This window comes from Lissotriton vulgaris, chromosome 6 (assembly GCF_964263255.1).
Source record: "Lissotriton vulgaris chromosome 6, aLisVul1.2, whole genome shotgun sequence".
NCBI classification, from domain to species: domain Eukaryota; kingdom Metazoa; phylum Chordata; class Amphibia; order Caudata; family Salamandridae; genus Lissotriton; species Lissotriton vulgaris.
Window position 1 is genome coordinate 23,827,481 of NC_141694.1, and position 19,406 is coordinate 23,846,886.

The 19,406-nt window shown below is 56.9% G+C and overlaps 1 protein-coding gene across 6 annotated transcripts in view; it reads right to left on the reverse strand.

Annotated features, from left to right (window-relative positions):
- Positions 1-19,406, reverse strand: part of SLC29A1 (solute carrier family 29 member 1 (Augustine blood group)) — a 444,508-nt gene that overhangs the window by 306,623 nt on the left and 118,479 nt on the right. The window contains exon 1 of one of the 6 annotated variants that reach the window (XM_086925866.1): positions 14,826-14,973. The exons of the other annotated variants lie outside the window; for them this stretch is intronic. The gene's annotated coding sequence lies outside the window, so the exon portion shown is untranslated. Of the gene's footprint in view, positions 1-14,825; positions 14,974-19,406 lie in introns of those variants that run through there. 6 annotated transcript variants of the gene reach the window in all.

Genomic DNA, 19,406 nt, shown 5'->3' on the forward strand with positions numbered 1-19,406 from the left:
CACAGTGTGCCCTGGTGCAAGGAGCATAAAGCTGCATGTGGGAAGGCACACAGTGCGTCCATTGGGGCGTTGCCCCACTAATGCCACGCACACATGGCCAAAATGCCACATTCGTCCTTGTTAGCGTAACGTTAAACTTCACCACAGTGTGTCCTGGTGCAAGGCACGGGAGGTAAAGCTGCACGTGGGAAGGCACACAGTGCGACCTGGTGCAAGGCACAGGAGGTAAAGTTGCAGGTGGGAAGGCACACAGTGCGTCCTGGTGCAAGGCACGGGACGTAAAGCTGCACGTGGGAAGGCACACAGTGCGTCCTGGTGCAAGGCATGGGACGTAAAGCTGCAGGTGGGAAGGCACACAGTGCGTCCTGGTGCACGGAGCGTAAAGCTGCAGGTGGGAAGGCACACAATGTGTCCTGGTGCACGGAGCGTAAAGCTGCACGTGGGAAGGCACAAAGTGCGTCCTTGTGCACAGAGCGTAAAGCTGCACGTGGGAAGGCGCACAGTGCGTCCTGGTGCAAGGCACAGGAGGTAAAGCTGCAGGTGGGAAGGCACACAGTGCGTCCTGGATCAAGGCACGGGACGTAAAGCTGCATGTGGGAAGGCACACAGTGCGTCCTGATGCAAGGCACAGGAGGTAAAGCTGCAGGTGGGAAGGCACACAGTGCGTCCTGGTGCAAGGCACAGGACGTAAAGCTGCACGTGGGAAGGCACACAGTGCGTCCTGGTGCAAGGCACAGGAGGTAAAGCTGCAGGTGGGAAGGCACACAGCTCGTCCTGGTGCACGGAGCGTAAACTGCACGTGGGAAGGCACACAGTGCGTCCTGGTGTAAGGCACGGGAGGTAAAGCTGCAGGTGGGAAGGCACACAGTGCGTCCTGGTGCAAGGCACAGGACGTAAAGCTGCAGGTGGGAAGGCACACAGTGCGTCCTGGTGCACGGAGCGTAATGCTGCACGTGGGAAGGCACAAAGTGCGTCCTTGTGCACGGAGCGTAAAGCTGCAGGTGGGAAGGCACACAGCGCGTCCTGGTGCACGGAGCGTAAAGTTGCATGTGGGAAGGCACACAGTGTGTCCTGGTGCAAGGAGCGTAATGCTGCACGTGGGAAGGCACAAAGTGCGTCCTTGTGCACGGAGCGTAAAGCTGCAGGTGGGAAGGCACACAGCGCGTCCTGGTGCACGGAGCGTAAAGTTGCATGTGGGAAGGCACACAGTGTGTCCTGGTGCAAGGCACGGGACGTAAAGCTGCATGTGGGAAGGCACACAGTGCGTCCTGGTGCGAGGCACGGAAGGTAAAGCTGCACGTGGGAAGGCACACAGTGCGTCCTGGTGCAAGGCACAGGAGGTAAAGCTGCATGTGGGAAGGCACACAGTGCGTCCTGGTGCAAGGCACGGAAGGTAAAGCTGCACGTGGGAAGGCACACAGTGCGTCCTGGTGCAAGGCACGGAAGGTAAAGCTGCACGTGGGAAGGCACACAGTGCGTCCTGGTGCAAGGCACGGGATGTAAAGCTGCACGTGGGAAGGCACACAGTGCGTCCTGGTGTAAGGCACGGGAGGTAAAGCTGCAGGTGGGAAGGCACACAGTGCGTCCTGGTGCAAGGCACAGGACGTAAAGCTGCAGGTGGGAAGGCACACAGTGCGTCCTGGTGCACGGAGCGTAATGCTGCACGTGGGAAGGCACAAAGTGCGTCCTTGTGCACGGAGCGTAAAGCTGCAGGTGGGAAGGCACACAGCGCGTCCTGGTGCACGGAGCGTAAAGTTGCATGTGGGAAGGCACACAGTGTGTCCTGGTGCAAGGAGCGTAATGCTGCACGTGGGAAGGCACAAAGTGCGTCCTTGTGCACGGAGCGTAAAGCTGCAGGTGGGAAGGCACACAGCGCGTCCTGGTGCACGGAGCGTAAAGTTGCATGTGGGAAGGCACACAGTGTGTCCTGGTGCAAGGCACGGGACGTAAAGCTGCATGTGGGAAGGCACACAGTGCGTCCTGGTGCGAGGCACGGAAGGTAAAGCTGCACGTGGGAAGGCACACAGTGCGTCCTGGTGCAAGGCACAGGAGGTAAAGCTGCATGTGGGAAGGCACACAGTGCGTCCTGGTGCAAGGCACGGAAGGTAAAGCTGCACGTGGGAAGGCACACAGTGCGTCCTGGTGCAAGGCACAGGAGGTAAAGCTGCATGTGGGAAGGCACACAGTGCGTCCTGGTGCGAGGCACGGAAGGTAAAGCTGCACGTGGGAAGGCACACAGTGCGTCCTGGTGCAAGGCACAGGAGGTAAAGCTGCACGTGGGAAGGCACACAGTGCGTCCTGGTGCAAGGCACAGGAGGTAAAGCTGCATGTGGGAAGGCACACAGACTGAGTGACACAGGGTGTCCTGGAGCAAGGTACGGGAGGTAAAGCTGGGTGTACTGAGTGCAGGTGACCAAGGATGTAGTGTGCAGTGCGTAGAACCAGGTGTTCCGAAGGTCACTGGTGCGCCGATCACCGGAGCCGGGATTCAGATCTCTCCGTCCCACGACCTGGCAGGATTTGTTGTACTTTGTCACTAATTTGCGACTCTTTGTTGTTCGCTGTACCCCAGTACACCAGTACACGCGCTCCGTGTGTTTTTAAAATGACCGTCTTGCGCTTTCGTGCAAATTTAGATTCAGTTGTGCCCAGCGCCTTGACGCCCACGAGGGCTCATCCCCGCTACCCTAAACTATCGATGTCAACAGAGGACATTGGCGTCTCACACTCACGGGCACAGAACACGACACCAATAAGTGCGAGGTGCACAGCCCAAGTGTAAGAGACACAATACACACCACCGGGGAGAGGCAGCGCCGAGGCTCGGGTACAGGGGGCGCCTCGTGTGTGCAGTCAGGGTGACCCCCCCCTTCCACCGGGCTGCACCCCGTGCCCTGAGCCCCGTCCTTATCAGGGTGCCCCAGGCACACGGCCACAGAGGCCTGGCATGAGGCACTCAGAGATAGGGGGCTTCAGGGCGCTGCACACAACGCATGGAAGGGGTCCAGGGGCAAGAGGTTCCATCCCACTCCCGTACCCGGACCGGACAGGGAGCTTCACCCCCACACACCGCACCCTGGAAGGGGCACAGGCAAGAGGTTGCCTCCCACTCATACCACAGGAAACAGGCGAGAGTGGAAGGCGCGAGAGTGGAAGCCACATCGAAGTAGTATAGCGCCAAGAAATAAAGAAAGAAGGGTTGTGTGATGGACAGAGTGATGGGTTGTGTGATGGACAGAGGGAAGGGTTGTGTGATGGACAGAGTGAAAGGTTGCGTGATGGACAGAGGGAAGGGTTGTGTGATGGACAGAGTGATGGGTTGCGTGATGGACAGAGGGAAGGGTTGTGTGATGGACAGAGTGATGGGTTGCGTGATGGACAGAGGGAAGGGTTGTGTGATGGACAGAGTGAAAGGTTGCGTGATGGACAGAGGGAAGGGTTGTGTGATGGACAGAGTGATGGGTTGTGTGATGGACAGAGGGAAGGGTTGTGCGATGGACATAGGGAAGGGTTGTGTGATGGATAGAGTCAAGGTTTGTATAATGGACAGAGGGACAGGTTGTGCGATGGACAGAGTGACAAGTTGTGTGATGGGTAGAGTGAAGGGTTGTGTGATGGACAGAGGGAAGGATTGTGCGATGGACTTAGGGAAGGGTTATATGATGGACAGAGGAAAGGGTTGTGTGATGGATAGAGTCAAGGTTTGTGAAATGGACAGACTGGCGGGTTGTGTGATGGACAGAGTGACGGGTTGAGTGATGCATAGAGTGATGGGTTGTGTGATTTACAGAGAGAAGGGTTGCGTGATGGACAGAGGGAAGGATTGTGTGATGGACAGAGTGACGGATTGTGTAATGGACAGAGGGAGGTTTGTGGATGAACATAGGGAAGGGTTATATGATGGACAGAGGGAAGGGTTGTGTGATGGATAGAATCAAGGTTTGTATAATGGACAGACTGACGGGTTGTGTGATGGACAGAGTGACGGGTTGAGTGATGGACAGAGTGACGGGTTGTGCGATGGACAGAGGGAAGGGTTGTATGATGGACAGAGGACCGGGTGGTGTAATGGACAGAGGGAAGGTTTGTGCGATGGACATAGGGAAGGGTTGCATGTTGGACAGAGGGAAGGGTTGTGTGATAGATAGAGTCAAGGTTTGTATAATGGACAGACTGATGGGTTGTGTGATGGACAGAGTGAAGGGTTGTGTGATGGACAGAGGCAAGGGTTGTGTGATGGACAGAGTGACGGGTTGAGTGATGGACAGAGTGACGGGTTGAGCGATGGGCAGAGTGACGGGTTGTGTGATGGACAGAGTGAAGGGTAGCGTGATGGACAAAGGGAAGGGTTGTGCAATGGACATAGGGAAGGGTTATATGATGGACAGAGGGAAGGGTTGTGTCATGGGTAGAGTCAAGGTTTGTGCAATGGACAGACTGACGGGTTGTGTGATGGACAGATTGACGGGTTGAGTGATGGACAGAGTGACTGGTTGTGGGAGGGACAGAGGGAAGGGTTGTGTGATGGACAGAGGGAAGGGTTGTGTGATGGACAGAGTGACGGGTTGTGTGATGGACAGAGGGAAGGGTTGTGCGATGGACATAGGGAAGGGTTGTACGATGGACAGAGGGAAGGGTTGTGTGATGGATAGAATCAAGGTTTGTATAATGGACAGAGTGACGGGTTGAGTGATGGACAGAGTGACGGGTTGTGCTATGGACAGAGGGAAGGGTTGTATGATGGACAGAGGGAAAGAATGTGTGATGGATAGAGTCAAGGTTTGTGTGATGGACAGACTGACGGGTTGTGCGATGGACAGAGTGATGGGTTGTGTGATGGCCAGAGGGACAGGTTGTGTGATGGGCAGAGTGATGGGTTGTGTGATGGACAGAGTGAAGGGTTGTGTGATGGACAGAGTGACGGGTTGAGTGATGGACAGAGTGACAGGTTATGTGATGGACAGAGTCAAGGTTTGTGTGATGGAAAGAGTGACGGGTTGTGTGATGGGCAGAGTGACAGGTTATGTGATGGAAAGAGTGACGGGTTGTGCGATGGACAGAGTGACAGGTTATGTGATGGACAGAGTCAAGGTTTGTGTGATGGAAAGAGTGACTGGTTGAGTGATGGACAGAGTGACAGGTCGTTTGTTGGACAGAGGGAACGGTTGTGCGATGGACAGAGTGATGTGCTGTGTGATGGACAGAGGGAAGGGTTGTGCGTTGGACAGAGGGTAGATTTGTGCGATGGACAGAGGGAAGGGTTGTGCGATGGACATAGGGAAGTGTTGTGCCATGGACAGAGGCAAGGGTTGTGCGATGGACAGAGGCAAGGGTTGTGCGATGGACAGAGGGAAGGGTTGTGTGATGGTCAGAGTGATGGGTTGTGTGATGGACATTGGGAAGGGTTGTGCGATGGATAGAGTGATGGGTTGTGTGATGGGCAGAGGGAAGGGTTGTGTGATGGACATAGGGAAGGGTTGTGTGATGGACATAGGGAAGGGTTGTGTGATGGGCAGAGGGAAGGGTTGTGTGATGGACAGAGTGATGGGTTGTGTGATGGGCAGAGGGAAGGGTTGTGTGATGGGCAGAGGGAAGGGTTGTGTGATGGACATAGGGAAGGGTTGTGTGATGGACATAGGGAAGGGTTGTGTGATGGGCAGAGGGAAGGGTTGTGTGATGGACAGAGTGATGGGTTGTGTGATGGGCAGAGTGATGGGTTGTGTGATGGGCAGAGTGATGGGTTGTGTGATGGACAGACTGACGGGTTGTGTGATGGAGACAGTGATGGGTTGTGTGATGGGCAGCGGGAAGCATTGTGTGATGGGCAGAGGGAAGGGTTGTGCGATGGACAGAGGGAAGGGTTGTGTGATGGGCAGAGGGAAGGGTTGTGTGATGGACAGAGTGATGGGTTGTGTGATGGGCAGAGGGAAGGGTTGTGTGATGGACAGAGTGATGGGTTGTGTGATGGGCAGAGTGATGGGTTGTGTGATGGGCAGATGATGCTCACAAAACCCAGTGCAATAAAGGGTGCTCTGACCCCGCCGACGCCCGCGAGCTCTTCCTAGGTGATCGATAGGTACTGACTGATGCCTGATCGATCAGGTGCTCGTTAGCAGCAGGCTCGGTTGCACGGTGCACCATCAGTGTGGGTGCGGGGCGCCCCGTGTTAGAGCCTTCACAGCGAACACCACTTCTGGAACTGAGACATCGGGGTCTGGTGCTGTGGGGGTAACCTTCCGCCGGACCAGGGTCTTTACCAGTCACAACTGGGTGAATGTCTCACCCCTGACCTGAGACAACTAAACGTCTCATCCCTGACATGAGACAACCGGGGGTCTCTGGACTGGATGGACGTCTCAACCCTGACATGAGACAACTGAAAGTCTCACCCCTGACCTGAGACATATGAACGTCTCCCCCCTGACCTGAGATAACTGAACGTCTCACCCCTGACATGAGACAACTGGGGGTCTCTGGACTGGATGGACGTCTCACCCCTGACATGAGTCAACTGAAAGTCTCACCCCTGACCTGAGACCTATGAACGTGTCCCCCCTGACCTGAGATAACTGAATGTCTCACCCCTGACCTGAGACAACCGGGGGTCTCTGGACTGGATGGACGTCTCACCCCTGACCTGAGACAACTGAACGTCACACTCCTGACCTGAGACAACTGAATGTCTCACCCCTAGCATGAGACAACTGAGGGTCTCATCTCTGACATGAGACAACTGAAGATCTCTGGACTGGTTGAATGTCTCACCCCTGACATGAGATCGCTGAACGTCTCACCCCTGACATGAGACAACTGAACGCCTCACCCCTGACCTGAGACAACTGAACGTCTCACTCCTGACCTGAGATAACTGAACGTCTCACCCCTGACATGAGGCAACCGGGGGTCTCTGGACTGGATGGACGTCTCACCCCTGACCTGAGACAACTGAACGTCTCACCCCTGATCTGAGATAACTGCACGTCTCACTCCTGACCTGAGATAACTGAACGTCTCACCCCTGACATGAGACAACCGGGGGTCTCTGGACTGGATGGACGTGTCACCCCTGACCTGAGACAACTGAACGTCTCACCCCTGACCTGAGATAACTGCACGTCTCACTCCTGACCTGAGATAACTTAACGTCTCACCCCTGACATGAGACAACCCGGGGTCTCTGGACTGGATGGATGTCTCACCCCTGACCTGAGACAACTGAACGTCTCACCCCTGACCTGAGATAACTGAACGTCTCACCCCTGACATGAGACAACCGGGGGTCTCTGGACTGGATGGATGTCTCACCCCTGACCTGAGACAACTGAACGTCTCACCCCTGACCTGAGATAACTGCATGTCTCACTCCTGACCTGAGATAACTGAACGTCTCACCCCTGACATGAGACAACTGGGGGTCTCTGGAATGGATGGACGTCTCACCCCTGACCTGAGACAACTGAACGTCTCACCCCTGACCTGAGATAACTGCACGTCTCACTCCTGACCTGAGATAACTGAACGTCTCACCCCTGACATGAGACAACTGAAGGTCTCTGGACTGGATGGACGTTTCACCCCTGACATGAGACAACTGAAAGTCTCACCCCTGACCTGAGACATATGAACGTCTCACCCTGACATGAGACAACTGAACGTCTCACCCCTGACCTGAGATAACTGAACGTCTCACCCCTGTCATGAGACAACTGGGGGTCTCTGGACTGGATGGACGTCTCACCCCTGACCTGAGACAACTGAACGTCACACTCCTGACCTGAGACAACTGAATGTCTCACCCCTGACATGAGATCGCTGAACGTCTCACCCCTGACATGAGACAACTGAACGTCTCACCCCTGACCTGAGACAACTGAACGTCTCACCCCTGACCTGAGATAACTGCACGTCTCAATCCTGACCTGAGATAACCAAACGTCTCACCCCTGACATGAGACAACCGGGGGTCTCTGGACTGGATGGACGTCTCACCCCTGATCTGAGATAACTCAACATCTCACCCCTGACCTGAGACAACTGCATATCTCACTCCTGACCTGAGATAAATGGTGGTCTCTGGACTGGATGGACGTCTCACCCCTGACCTGAGACAACTGAACGCCTCACTCCTGACATGAGACAACTGCAAGTCTCCCCCCTGACATGAGAAAACTGAACGTCTCACCCCTGACCTGAGATAACTGCACGTCTCAATCCTGACCTGAGATAACCAAACGTCTCACCCTGACCTGACATAACTGAATGTCTCACCCCTGACATGAGACAACCGGGGGCTTCTGGACTGGATGGACGTTTCACCCCTGACTGAGACAACTGAACGTCTCACTCCTGACATGAGACAACTGAAAGTCTCCCCCCTGACATGAGAAAACTGAACGTCTCACCCCTGACCTGAGATAACTGCACGTCTCAATCCTGACCTGAGATAACCAAACGTCTCACCCCTGACATGAGACAACCGGGGGTCTCTGGACTGGATGGACGTCTCACCCCTGATCTGAGATAACTCAACATCTCACCCCTGACCTGAGACAACTGCATATCTCATTCCTGACATGAGATAAATGGTGGTCTCTGGACTGGATGGACGTCTCACCCCTGACCTGAGACAACTGAACGTCTCACCCCTGACCTGAGATAACTGCACGTCTCACTCCTGACCTGAGATAACTGAACGTCTCACCCCTGACCTGAGATAACTGGGGGTCTATGGACTGGATGGACGTCTCACCCCTGATCTGAGACAACTGAACGTCTCACCCCTGACTTGAGATAACTGCACGTCTCACTCCTGACCTGAGATAACTGAACGTCTCACCCCTGACCTGAGATAACTGGGGGTCTTTGGACTGGATGGACGTCTCACCCCTGATCTGAGACAACTGAACGTCTCACCCCTGACCTGAGATAACTGGGGGTCTATGGACTGGATGGACGTCTCACCCCTGATCTGAGATAACTCAAAATCTCACCCCTGACCTGAGACAACTGAACGTCTCACTCCTGACCTGAGACACCTGGATGTCTCACCCCTGACATGAGACCACTGAACGCCTCACCCTTGACATGAGACAACCGAATGTCTCATCCCTGACCTGAGACAACTGAAAGTCTCCCCCCTGACATGAGAAAACTGAACGTCTCACCCCTGACATGAGACAACTAAAAGTTTCACCGATGACATGAGACAACTGAAAGTCTCACCCCTGGCATGAGACAACTGAACGTCTCACCCCTGACCTGAGATAACTGAATGTCTCACCCCTGACATGAGACAACCGGGGGCTTCTGGACTGGATGGACGTTTCACCCCTGACTGAGACAACTGAACGTCTCACTCCTGACATGAGACAACTGAAAGTCTCCCCCCTGACATGAGAAAACTGAACGTCCCACCCCTGACCTGAGATAACTGAATGTCTCACCCCTGACATGAGACAACTGGGGGCTTCTGGACTGGATGGACGTTTCACCCCTGACCTGAGACAACTGAACGTCTCACTCCTGACCTGAGACAACTGAAAGTCTCACCCCTGGCATGAGACAACTGAGGGTCTCATCTCTGACATGAGACAACTGAAGGTCTCTGGACTGGATGAATGTCTCACCCATGACATGAGACCGCTGAACGTCTCACCCCTGACATGAGACAACTGAATGTCTCACCCCTGACATGAGACAGCTGAAAGTCTCACCCCTGACCTGAGACAACTCAACGTCTCACCCCTGACATGAGACAACAGAAAGTCTCACCCCTGATCTGAGACAACTGAATGTCTCACCCCTGACATGAAACAACTGAACGTCTCACCCCTGACATGAGACAACTGAAAGTTTCACCCCTGACATGAGACAACTGAAAGTTCCACTCCCTGGCATGAGACAACTGAGGGTCTTACCCTTGACCTGAGATAACTGAACGTCTCACCCCTGACATGAGACAACCGGGGGTCTCTGGACTGGATGGACGTCTGACCCCTGACCGGAGACAACTGAACGTCTCATTCCTGACCTGAGACAACTGATTGTCTCACCCCTGACATGAGACAACTGGGGGTCTCTGGACTGGATGAACGTCTCACCCCTGATGTGAGACAACTCAACATCTCACCCCTGACCTGAGACATCTGATGGAACTCTGGACTCGGGAGACATCTCACACCCGACACTGGGGAACTCTGGACTCAGGAGACATCTCACACCCGACACTGGGGAACTCTGGTCTCAGGAGACATCTCACACCCGACACTGGAGAACTCTGGACTCGGGAGACATCTCACACCCGACACTGGAGAACTCAGGACTCAAGAGACATCTCACACCTGACACTGGAGAACTCTGGACTCAGGAGACATCTCACACCCGACACTGGAGAACTCTGGACTCAGGAGACATCTCACACCCGACACTGGGGAACTCTGGACTCAGGAGACTTCTCACACCCGACACTGGAGAACTCAGGACTCAAGAGACATCTCACACCCGACACTGGAGAACTCTGGACTCAGGAGACATCTCACACCCGACACTGGGGAACTCTGGACTCAGGAGACATCTCACACCCGACACTGGAGAACTCTGGACTCGGGAGACATCTCACACCCGACACTGGGGAACTCTGGACTCAGAAGACATCTCACACCCGACACTGGGGAACTCTGGACTTAGGAGACATCTCACACCCGACACTGGAGAACTCTGGACTCGGGAGACATCTTACACCCGGCACCGGAGAACTCAGGACTCAAGAGACATCTCACACCTGACACTGGAGAACTCTGGACTCAGGAGACATCTCACACCCGAAACTGGAGAACTCTGGATTCAGGAGACATCTCACACCCGACACTGGAGAACTCTGGACTCAGGAGACATCTCACACCCGACACTGGGGAACTCTGGACTCAGGGGACATCTCACACCCGACACTGGGGAACTCTGGACCCAGGAGACATCTCACGCCCGACACTGGAGAACTCTGGACTCAGGAGACATCTCACACCAGACACTGGAGAACTCTGGACTCAGGAGACATCTCACACCCGACACTGGAGAACTCTGGACTCAGGAGACACATCTCTGCACCCACTGACATGTGCACACCCCTGCACACAGACATCTGGCACACCTACCTGCACACGCTGACATCTGAAACACATCTCTACACTCACTGACTACTGGCACCTCTGAGAACCCTGACATCTGGCACCTATGCACACACTGACATCTGAAACACACCTCTCTGCACCCTGAGACCCCAACACCCCTATCTGCACCCTGAGACCCCAGCACCTCTCTCTGCACCCTGAGACCCCAACACCCCTATCTGCACCCTGAGACATCCAGTACACATCTCTGCACCCTGAGACATCCAGCACCCCTCTCTGCACCCTGAGACATCTACCACACCTCTCTGCACACTGAGACATCCAGCACACCCTGAGACCCCAGCATCCCTCTCTGCACCCTGAGACATCTGGCATACATCTCTGCACCACTGAGACCCCATCGCTTCTCTGCACCCTGAGACATCCAGCACACCCCTTCTGCACCCTGAGACCCCCAGCACACATATCTGCACCCTTAGACATCCAGCACCCCTCTCTGCACCCTGAGACATCAGCACACCCTGAGACCCCAGTACCCCTCTCTGCACCCTGAGACATCCGTCATACATCTCTGCACCACTGAGACCCCATCGCCTCTCTGCAGCCTGAGACCCCCAGCACCCCTCTCTGCACCATGAGACCCCAACACCCCTCTCTGCACCCTGAGACATCCAGCACACCCCTCTGCACCCTGAGACTCCCAACGCCCCTCTTTGCACCCTGAGACATCCAGCACACATCTCTGCACCAAGAGACCCCAGCACCCCTCTCTTCACCCTGAGACCCCAACGCCCTCTCTGCACCCTGAGACATCCAGCACACCCCTCTGCACCTTGAGCCCCCTTGCACCCCTCTCTGCACCGAGACATCCAGCACACATCTCTGCACCCTGAGCCCCCAGCACCCCTCTCCGCACCAAGAGACCCCAGCACTCCTCTCAGCACCCTGAGACATCCAGCACCCCTCTCAGCACCCTGAGACATCCAGCACCCCTCACTGCACCCTGAGACATCCAGCACCCCTCGCTGCACCCTGGGACATCCAGCACACCTCTCTGCACCCTGAGACCCCAGCACCCCTCTCTGCACCCTGAGACGCCCAGCACACATCTCTGCACCCTGAGACATCTAGCACACCTCTCTGCACCATGAGACATCCAGCACACCTCTCTGCACCCTGAGACATCCAGCCCAACCCCTCTCCACCTTGAGACCCCAACAACCCTCTCTGCACCCTGAGAAGCCCAGCACCCCTCTCAGCACCCTGAGACATCCAGCACCCCTCTCTGCACCCTGAGACATCCAGCACCCCTCTCTGCACCCTGAGACTCCCAGCACCCCTCTCTGCACCCCGAGACATCCTGAACCCTTCTCTGCACCCTGAGACCCCAACAACCCTCTCTGAACCCTGAGACATCCAGCACACCCCTCTGCACCCTGAGACATCCAGCACACCCCTCTGCACCCGGAGACATTCTGCACACCTCTCTGCACCCTGAGACCCCAGCACACCCCTCTGCACCCTGAGACCCCCAGCACCCCTCTCTGCATCCTGAGACATCCTACACCCCTCTCTTCACCCTGAGACATCCAGCACACCTCTCTGCACCAAGAGACCCCAGCATACCTCTCTGCACCCTGGGACATCCAGCACACATCTCTGCACCCTGAGACACCCAGCACACCCCTCTGCACCCTGCGAACCCAACACACCCCTCTGCACCCTGAGACATCCAGCACACAGCTCTGCACCAAGAGACCCCAGCACCCCCCTCTGCACCCTGAGACCCCAGCACCGCTCTCTGCACCCTGAGACCCCAGCACCCCTCTCTGCATCCTGAGACCCCAGCACACCTCTCTGCACCCTGAGACATCCAGCACCCCTCTCTGCACCCTGAGACATCCAGAACACCTCTCTGCACCCTGAGACCCCAACTCCCTCTCTGCACCCTGAGACATCCAGCACACATCTCTGCACCAAGAGACCCCAGCACCCCTCTCTGCACCCTGAGCCATCCAGCAACCCTCTCTGCACCCTGAGACCCCAGCACACATCTCTGCACCCTGAGACATTCAGCAACCCTCTCTGCACCCTGAGACCCCAGCACACATTTCTGCACCCTGAGACATCCAGCACCCCTCTCTGCACCCTGAGACCCCAGCACACATCTCTGCACCCTGAGACATCCAGCAACCCTCTCTGCACCCTGAGATATCCAGCACACCTCTCTGCACCCTGAGACCCCAACGACCCTCTCTGCACCCTGAGACATCCAGCACACAGCTCTGCACCAAGAGACCCCAGCACCCCCCTCTGCACCCTGAGACCCCAGCACCGCTCTCTGCACCCTGAGACCCCAGCACCCCTCTCTGCACCAAGAGACCCCAGCACCCCCCTCTGCACCCAGAGGCCCCAGCACCGCTCTCTGCACCCTGAGACCCCAGCACACATCTCTGCACCCTGAGACATCCAGCACGCCTCTCTGCACCCTGAGACATCCAGCACACATCTCTGCACCCTGAGACCCCAGCACACATCTCTGCACTCTGAGACCCCAACGACCCTCTCTGCACCCTGAGACATCCAGCACCCCTCTCTTCACCCTGAGACCCCAGCACCCCTCTCTTCACCCTGAGACCCCAGCACACCTCTCTGCACCCTGAGACCCCAGCACACCTCTCTGCACCCTGAGACATCCAGCTCACCTCTCTGAACCCTGAGACATCCAGCACACATCTCTGCACCAAGAGACCCCAACAACCCCCCTGCGCCACAGCCAGAAGGGTCTTTGCGCAGTCTCCGTGCTCTCCGGTCCCCATAAGTTCTGGGGGGAGGGGGGGGTGCCCTGGCCCCCACGTTCTCCTGCCCTAATAGCACTTTCACAATATCTGGGGTCAGGAGGGTGAGAGGGGCTGAAAGGAATAATCCGCTGGAGGGGGGTCGGGGTTTGATGTGGGGATGAATGAGGCCTGGGAGGGGGGGCACAGGGCGAGGAGGGGGGGGGGTTAATCTCTGAATACCATCAGAGGCGGGGAAGGGGGTGCACATGTCCTCGCTAGCCAGGCCAAGCTGAAGCGGACCCCCCCCCCCCCCCCTCCACACATACACATGACAGGGAGGAGGGGTGGAAGGCAGGGTCGCTGGTAGCGGTGCCAATGGAGGGAAGGGGCGTAGGGTGGTGAGGACCAGACCGTAGTGTGAGTGGCGGGGTGGTGGGCAAAGTCCGGAGGGGGGGGAGTGAGGTGCAGGGCACAGGACTGTAGAGTGATGGTGGGTGTAAAGTCTGACAGACATGCACACTACACTCACCCGCAGCCACACCACAGCCTTGTAGACCAACACAAGCGCTACACACACTCAGAGCACCCACACACATTGCACTATATGCTCCTCACACACAGTAAACTGTACTCCTAGTCACTACACACACGTTTACACTCACCCCTCTCTCAAACACAAACACATACACACGAACTATATACACCAACTGCCTCACACACACACACTCCCTCCCTCACACACATACACACAAGCGGACACTATACACACTGACTCCCTCACAAACACACTATATACAACCACTCTCGCGCACACGTGCACACACGCTCACACACACTCCCTCACACCCACGCATCTGGCGGGGCTCACCTTGCCTGCCCCCTGGTCCGGCCGTGCGCCCCCAGCTCCCCTCACACTCACCTTGTGCTCCTCGGATCCGCTGCCCCTCAGTCCGTGCCCCGGTGCCAGGCTCTGTGTGCCCCTGAGTCCGCGCGCCCCCGGCCCTTCTGTGCCCGGCTTACAGCCCTCGTGCCAGTGCGCTGAGGTCCTCTCTCGGCGCTCTGAGCTCAGCCCCCCAGCGAGCCTCGGCCTGCCCCCCTCCAGCCCCTCAGCGAGCCTCGGCCCGCCCCCCTCCAGCCCCCCTCCCCCCCCCCCCCCCCCCCCCCCCCAGCTAGCCTCGGTCTGCCCCCTCCACCAGCCCCCTGTGGCACCGGCCCTCCCCCTCTCCACCCATGTCATACAGAGCCACCCTTGTGTGCGCTCCCGCCCTCCTCTGTCCAGTCCCCGTGACCGGCCCCTCCTGCCCCCACGCCCACCCCCAAACCCCCCTTGTCACACTCTGCCACCAATGCCCTCCACAGCGGCTGCCAATCTCCAAACCCGCGCGTCGCACCGTGTGCCCCTCTGCACCGCAAATCCTGCATTGCGCGCACCCCCGGATAGGCCCCTTGGATGCCCGGGGCTCCCCCCGTGGCCCCTCTCCCCTCCCCGCCCTCCACCCCTCCTCTCATGCACCTGCTGCGGCTCGGTGGTTCGGGGCTCGGATACTCAGCCTGCAGGATGAATGCCCGGCCGGACATTCATCCTGCAGGCTGAGTATCCGAGCCCCGAAGTCACACAGGGCTCGGGTGACAAGCGAGGGAGGGAAACTCATGACCAACCCCGGAGAGCTGCCTGTGGGGCAAGGGCCAGGGCGGCCCGAAGAAAGGACACACAACCAGGGGTGCACGCTGCAGGCACCAGGGAGGTACACACAACCAGGGGTGCACGCTGCAGGCCACCAGGCAGGCACACACATCCAGAGGTACACACTGCAGGCCACCAGGCACAAACAACCAAAGGTACACACTGCAGCCACCAGGCACACACAACCAGAGGTACACACTGCAGCCACCAGGCAGACGCACACAACCAGAGGTACACGCTTCAGGCCACCAGCCAGACGCACACAACCAGAGGTACACGCTGCAGCCACCAGGCACACACAACCAGAGGTACACGCTGCATTTCACACTGTTTTCACACCTGCTGAACGGAAATCACTGGCAATGCTACTGCTTGAGAGCATACAGGAACTTCAAACAAGGAAAAGGTAACTTTCTAAAAATGACTTTTTCCTAAAGTTTTTTAAAAATCAGACTTCACCATTGAATTAGGTTTTTAATAATTATTATAAATAAAGGTTTAATAATTTTCTATTGGGTCCAATGCTTGATCCACAGTATTAGTATTTATTATTGCTTCCCGGTCTTTCTCTACAGGTAGCCAGCCTCCGTACAGTGAAAATACCTTTTGGGTGCTAGTCACTGTAAGGACACAGTAATATTAATGTTCTATGTGTCTAATTTTTAAATGCCTCGAGTCCTACCTTGTTGTCTACTAAGCTCACACTGTTGTGACTTACTAATTTTTAAAAGGAGGTTTTCACCTGTCAAATGGGTTTACTTTGACAGGTCGCTGTGCATTTTTTACATTATTACAAACAGGATACAGCGGTAAACTGGAAGTCATGTTTGCGCTTCCACTGTAGTCGATGACACAACAGATGCAGCTTCAGCAATGGCATTAAACTTCCCGGACCGGGATCCATTTTGAAAAGATATACTAGGTGTTAGACCCTCCTGCTCTGGGCTGCCCCAGTTATAGGGCTGATGTTCTTTGATGTCCGGACCCTCGCACCTGGAGGTCGGGAGGTCCGGGATGAGGGTGTCCCGACACCCAGCAGGGGGGTGGAGCCAGCGCCCGAGGAGGCGATGGCCGAGCGGCACTTGGCGGGGGAGAGCCATCGACACCTCTTTCTCCCATTGACTTACCAAGTAGCCCGCTCACCTCCTGGGTGGATGGTGGTGCCGGGATGTCTGAGGCCTGGCTAGGCCCAGGGTTGAGGTCGATCGGGGGCCAGGCGGCCTCGTGGTGGAGTGTCCAAGATGGCGTCCCGGAGGGCGCGTGGGCCAGCAGTGGATCGGGCCCACGAGGTCGATATGTTCGAAGGCAGAGGTCCCTGAGGGGACGGAGGGTGTGCAATGGTGGTGGGTGGTACTTGTGTGACCGGGCTCGGGCCTGGTCGGGCCGGGGGAGAGCGGCCCTTCATGTGGCCTGTCCAACATGCGTCCCCCCCAGCTGAAGGCGGGGAGAGTTACCCATCCTCTTGGGGACTCTCCTCGTCGAGGCGGAAAAACCGGGACAGGCCATCTGCGTTGGCGTGATCTGGCCCAGGCCGGTGTTCAACGGTGAAGTCCATCCCTTGTAGGGAGATGGACCAACGTAGTAACTTCGGGTTTTCTCCCCGCATCTGCATCAGCCACTGCAGGGGTCGGTGGTCGGTCTGTACCCGAAAGTGTGTGCCAAAGAGGTAGGGCCGGAGCTTCTTGAGGGCCCATACCACTGCGAAGGCCTCCCTCTCTATGGTGCTCCAGCGTTGTTCTCGTGGTAGGAGTCGTCTGCTGATGAAGGCCACTGGCTGATCAAGGCCCTCGGTGTTTACTTGAGACAGGACTGCCCCAATGCCATGGTCGGAGGCATCCGTCTGGACGACGAACTCCCTGCTGTAGTCGGGGGCCTGGAGCACAGGGGCGGAACACATGGCGGCTTTCAATTGCTCGAATGCTGTTTGACAATCGGCGGTCCAGTTCACTTTCTTGGGTTGATTTTTGGACGTAAGTTCTGCGAGGGGCCCCACTATAGTACCATAGTCTTTCACAAACCTTCGGTAATAGCCCGTGAGGCCCAGGAAGGCTCGTACCTCGGTCTGGGTGATGGGGGGCTGCCAGGACTGGATGGCGGCAATTTTGAGCTGCAGCGGGGCCACCAGGCCGCTTCCCACCTGGTGTCCGAGGTAGGTTACAGACCCTTGACCAATTTGACATTTGCTGGCCTTGATCGTGAGGCCAGCCTGCTGAAGGGCTTGTAACACGGCTCGGAGGTGGTGGAGGTGCTCGGGCCACTGGTGGCTGTATACAGCGATGTCGTCTAGGTAGGCAGCGCTGAACCCTTCGAGTCCCGCCAGGACCTGATTGACGAGCCGCTGAAATGTTGCGGGGGCATTCTTCATGCCGAAGGGCATGACTTTGAAATGGTAATGGCCATCGGGGGTGGAAAAGGCAGAACGTTCTTGGGCCCGGGGTGTGAGGCCGATTTGCCAGTAGCCCGCCGTCAGGTCGAAAATACTGAGGTAGCGGGCAGCTCCCATGCGGTCAATCAGTTCATCTGCCCGGGGGATGGGATGTGCGTCTGTTCGGGTGACCGCATTCAAGCCCCGGTAGTCAACGCAGAACCGGAGTTCCGGTGTGGTGCCTGGTGCGACCGCTTTGGGGACCAGTACTACAGGGCTGGCCCAGGGGCTGTCTGAGGGCTCGATGACCCCGAGCGTGAGCATTTTTGCTACTTCTTCCTGGACGCAGGCTCGTACCCGATCTGGCACGCGGTAGGCCCGGTGGCGGATAGGGGGACTGTCCCCCGTGTCCACATCGTGCACACACCAGGAAGTGACACCGGGGGTGAGGGAGAACAGGTTGGCGAACTGTGATAGGAGGGCCCGACACTCCTGGCGTTGCTCTTGGGTGAGGGCCTCTGAGAGCCGGACCCCGTCCACGGAGCCGTCTTTCTCCCGAGTCCGTAGGAGGTCAGGGAGGGGCTCGGAGTCTTCTTCAGCCCCATTGTCTGTGGCCATCAGGAGGCTGAGTTCGGAACGCACAAAGTGGGGTTTCAGTCTGTTAGCGTGGAGGACCCGGAGGGGGTTCCGGGAAGATTCCATGTTGATGAGATAGGTGGCAGGACCCTTGCGCTCGACTACTTTGAAGGGCCCCGTCCACTTGTCTTGCAGGGCGCAGGGTTCAGTGGGGGACATCACCCATACCTGTTGCCCAGGTTCAAATTCGCTGGAGGAGGCATTCCGGTCATACCAATTTTTCATGTCCTCTTGGCTGGCCTCTAGGTTGGCTTTTGCCAGCTCTCTGAACCGCCGGGTCTGGTTGCGGAGGGTTAGGAGGTACCGGAAGACATCTGGTGGGTTCTTGAGAGGGGGCATCTCCCAGCCTTCCTTGACGAGGCTGAGCGGCCCCCGTACTGGGTGTCCATACAGCAGTTCAAACGGGCTGAAGCCCAAGGACTTCTGGGGGACCTCTCGATATGCGAAGAGGAGGCATGGCAGCAGCACATCCCACTGGCGACGGAGGGGCTCTTCCAACCCCCCGATCATCCCTTTTAGCGTGCGGTTGAACCGCTCAACGAGTCCGTTTCCTTGAGGGTGATAGGGGGTCGTGAATCGGTAGGTAACCCCGCATTGTTGCCAGAGGGACTTCATATATTTAGAAATAAAGTTCGTGCCTCTGTCGCTGACGACTTCTCGGGGGAAGCCCACACGGGAGAAGATCCCCATTAGGGCCCGGCCGACTACCGGGGCTGTCACAGTTCGCAGGGGAACAGCCTCGGGGTAGCGGGTGGCGTGGCCCACTAGCACCAGGATGAATCGATGGCCTTGTTTTGTACGCGGGTCCAGGGGCC